General features: G+C 40.8%; 1 pseudogene across 1 annotated transcript; it reads right to left on the reverse strand.

The window, feature by feature from the left end:
• Positions 1 to 896: 896 nt before the first annotated feature.
• LOC309822284 (acyl-CoA-binding domain-containing protein 6-like) lies at positions 897 to 1,236 on the reverse strand (annotated as a pseudogene). Its single transcript has one exon. The product of its transcript is annotated as an acyl-CoA-binding domain-containing protein 6-like (transcript).
• Between the last annotated feature and the right edge of the window lie 3,576 nt (positions 1,237 to 4,812).

Consider the following 4,812-nt stretch of genomic DNA (forward strand, 5'->3'; position numbering starts at 1 on the left):
GAGAACAGTATGGAGGTTCCTTAAAAAGCTACAAATAGAACTACCATATGACCCAACAATCCCACTACTGGGCATATACCCTGAGAAAACCATAATTCAAAAAGAGTCATGTACCAAAATGTTCATTGCAGCTCTATTTACAATAGCCCAGAGATGGAAACAACCTAAGTGTCCATCATCGGATGAATGGATAAAGAAGATGTGGCACATATATACAATGGAATATTACTCAGCCATAAAAAGAGACGAAATTGAGCTATTTGTAATGAGGTGGCTAGACCTAGAGTCTGTCATACAGAGTGAAGTAAGTCAGAAAGAGAGAGACAAATACCGTGTGCTAACACATATATATGGAATTTAAGAAAAAAAAATGTCATGAAAAACCTAGGGGTGAAACAGGAATAAAGACACAGACTTACTAGAGAATGGACTTGAGGCTATGGGGAGGGGGAAGGGTAAACGGTGACAAAGCGATAAAGAGGCATGGACATATATACACTACCAAACGTAAGGTAGATAGCTAGTGGGAAGCAGCCGCATAGCACAGGGAGATCAGCTCGGTGCTTTGTGACCGCCTGGAGGGGTGGGATAGGGAGGGTGGGAGGGAGGGAGACGCAAGCGGGAAGAGATATGGGAACATATGTATATATGTAACTGATTCATTTTGTTGTGAAGCTGAAACTAACATACCATTGTAAAGCAACTATACTCCAATAAAGATGTTTAAAAAAAAAAAAAATAGTTGTGGCGCACGGGCTTAGCTGCTCTGAGGCATGTGGGATCTTTTCAGATGAGGGCTCAAACCCGTGTCCCCTGCATTGGCAGGCAGATTCTTAACCACTGCGCCACCAGGGAAGTCCTTGAGTGATTTTTAATTCCCAAAAGAACATAGTAATTTAAGTTTCCATTTCAAGAAGCTGAGGATTCCAACTTGGATCTAATTTTTTAACTACGGCAATATACTCCTGCATTGTTCGGCTGGGGCTTGAATCACTAAGTGCTTTCCATGCTTCCCTGCTTGTACCGGGCATACAGGTACAAGAGCTGCTCCCTGCTGGCCCCTTGAACCAGGCCTTGGAAGTGCATGGCAGCCTTCTCAAACAGCTCTGTCAGGCTTTAGGAGGCCTTGGTCTCCGGGCTTTGGAGGGATTCCATATCCCCAGAGTCGTCCCCCGAGCTCAGCTCTCCGCCGCTGTCATCCGTGGTGGCTCCCGCAGGCAGGAATGGCAAAGCCATGTGACTGCCTGTCTTCTTCAGATGGGGTGTGACGCTGGCTTGGGGGCCTGGCCCACCAGGCTCAGTCTTGAGCCCGAGCTCAAGTCGGACCCAAGTTCACTTACTCGCGCTCCTTGCTTAACTCTGCCTCCCTCTCTCCCCTTTCCCTCTCTGGGCGTGCGGGGCGGGCTCCACCGCCCTCTGCAGCTCTCCCCCACTGCCCGGTCTCTTTCGGCTACCTCTGGCTAACAGCACACTTGGGATAGGCTGGGTCCCTCCAGCGGTGTGGTCTTGTTTTGTTTTTAGTATAGGTTTTATTGCTTGTTATCATTGGTGGATTTGTTTTTTGGTTTGGTTGCTCTCTTCTTTCTTTCTCTTTTTTTATTACTTTTTAATTTTTAATAATTTTAAAAATTTAATAACTTTATTTTATTTATTTGTTTCCTTTCTTTCTTTTTCTTCCTCCCTTTTCTTCTGAGTCGTGTGGCTGACAGGATCTTGGTGTTCTGGCCAGGTGTCAGGCCTGAGCCTCTGAGGTGGGAGAGCCGAGTTCAGGACATTGGTCCACCAGAGATCTCCCGGCCCCACGTAATATCAAACAGCAAAAGCTCTCCCAGAGGTCTCCGTCTCAACGATAAGACCCAGCTCCATTCTACAACCAGCAAGCTACAGTGCTGGACACCCTATGCCAAACAACTAGCAAGACAGGAACACAACCCACCCATTAGCAGAGAGGCTGCCTAAAATCTTAAGTTCACAAACACCAAAACACACCACTGGACATGGTCCTGCCCACCAGAAAGACAAGATCCAGCCTCATCCACCAGAACACAGGCACCAGTCCCCTCCACCAGAAAGCCTACACAACCCACTGAACTAACATTACCCACTGGGAGCAGACACCAAAAACAATGGAAACTATGAACCTGCAGCCTGCGAAAGGAGACCCCAAAGACAGTAAGTTAAGAAAAATGAGAAGACAGAGAAATACACAGCAGATGAAGGAGCAAGGTAAAAACCCACCAGACCAAACAAATGAAGAGGAAATAGGAAGTCTACCTGAAAAAGAATTCAGAGTAATGACAGTAAAGATGATCCAAAATCTTGGAAATAGAATGGAGAAAATACAAGAAACGTTTAACAAGGACCTAGAAGAACTATGTCAAAGAGCAAACAAACAATGATGAACAACAAAATAAATGAAATTAAAAATTCTCTAGAAGGAATCAATAGCAGAATAACTGAGGCAGAAGAATGGATAAGTGACCTGGAAGATAAAATAGTGGAAATAACTACCACAGAGCTGAATAAAGAAAAAAGAATGAAAGGAATTAAAGACTATCACAGAGACCTCTGGGACAACATTAAACACATCAGTATTTGAATTATAGGGGTCCCAGAAGAAGAAGAGAAAAAAAAGGGACTGAGAAAATATTTGAAGAGATTATAGTTGAAAACATCCCTAATATGGGTAAGGAAATAGTCAATGAAGTCCAGGAAGTGCAGAGAGTCCCATACAGGATAAATCCAAGGAGAACCAGGCCAAGACACATATTAATCAAACTATCAAAAATTAAATACAAAGAAAAAATATTAAAAGCAGCAAGGGAAAATAACATACAAGGGAATCCCCATAAGGTTAACAGCTGATCTTTCAGCAGAAAATCTGCAAGCCAGAAGGGAGTGGCAGGACATATTTAAAGTGATGAAAGGGAAAACCTAGAACTAAGATTACTCTATCCAGCAAAGATCTCATTCAGATTCAGTGGAGAAATTAAAACCTTTACAGACAAGCAAAAGCTAAGAGAATTCAGCACCACCAAACCATCTTTACAACAACTGCTAAAGGAACTTCTCTAGGCAGGAAACACAAGAGAAGGAAAAGACTTACAATAACAAACCCAAAACAATTAAGGAAATGGTAATAGGAACATACATATTGATAGCTACCTTAAATGTAAATGGATTAAATGCTCCAACCCAAAGATATAGACTGGCTGAATGGATACAAAAACAAGACCTGTGTACATTCAGTCTACAAGAGACCCACTTCAGACCTAGAGACACATACAGACTGAAAGCGAGGGGATGGAAAAAGATATTCCATGCAAATGTAAATCAAAAGAAAGCTGGAGTAGCAATTCTCATATCAGACAAAACAGACTTTAAAATAAAGACTATTACAAGAGACAAAGAAGGACACTACATAATGATCAAGGGATCGATCCAAGAAGAAGATATAACAATTGTAAATATTTATGCACCCAACATAGGAGAACCTCAATACATAAGGCAAATGCTAACAGCCATAAAAGGGGAAGTCGACAGTAACACAATAATATTAGGGGACTTTAACACCCCACTTCCACCAATGGACAGATCATCCAAAATGAAAATAAATACGGAAACACAAGCTTTAAATGATACATTAAACAAGATGAACTTAATTGCTATTTATAGGACATTCCATCCCAAAACAACAGAATACACTGTCTTCTTGAGTGCCCATGGAACATTCTCCAGGATAGATCATATCTTGGGTCACAAATCAAGCCTCGGTAAATTTAAGAAAACTGAAATCATTGTCAAGTATCTTTTCCAACCACAACGCTATGAGACTAGATATCATTTACAGGAAAAAAAATCTGTAAAAAATACAAACTCAGGGAGGCTAAACAATACTCTACTAAATAGCCAAGAGATCACTGAAGAAATCAAAGAGGAAATCAAAAAAATACCCAGAAACAAATGACAATGAAAAGACGACGACCCAAATCCTGTGGGATGCAGCAAAAGCAGTTCTAAGAGGGAAGTTTATAGCAATACAATCCTACCTCAAGAAACAAGAAACATCTCAAATAAGCAACCTAATCTTACACCTAAAGCAATTAGAGAAAGAAGAACAAAAAAAACCCCAAAGGTAGCAGAAGTAAAGAAATCATAAAGATCAGATCAGAAACAAAGGGAAAAGAAATGAAGGAAAAGACAGCAAAGATCAATAAAACTAAAAGCTGTTTCTTTGACAAGATAAACAAAATTTATAAACCATTAGCCAGACTCATCAAAAAAAAAAAAAAAGAGAAGACTCAAATCAGTAGAATTAGAAATGAAAAAGAAGTAACAACTGACACTGCAGAAATACAAAGGATCATGAGAGGTGACTACAAGCAACTATATGCCAATATAATGGACAACCTGGAAGAAATGGACAAATTCTTAGAAAAGCACAATCTTCCGAGACTGAACCAGGAAGAAATACAAAATATAAACAGGCCAACCACAAGCACTGAAACTGAAACTGTGATCAAAAATTTTCCAACAAACAAAAGCCCAGGACCACATGGCTTCACAGGCAAATTCTATCAAACATTCAGAAAAGAGCTAACACCTATCCTTCTCAAACTCTTCCAAAATATAGCAGAGGGAGGAACACTCTCAAACTCATTCTATGAGGCCACCATTACCCTGATACCAAAATAAGACAAAGATGTCACAAAAAAAACTACAGACCAATATCACTGATGAACATAGATGCAAAAATCCTCAACAAGGGCTTCCCTGGTGGCAGAGTGGTTAAGAATCTGCCTGCCAATGCAG

This window comes from Grampus griseus (genome assembly GCF_964374135.1).
Source record: "Grampus griseus genome assembly, chromosome: 4".
In the NCBI taxonomy this organism is placed as follows: Eukaryota; Metazoa; Chordata; class Mammalia; order Artiodactyla; family Delphinidae; genus Grampus; species Grampus griseus.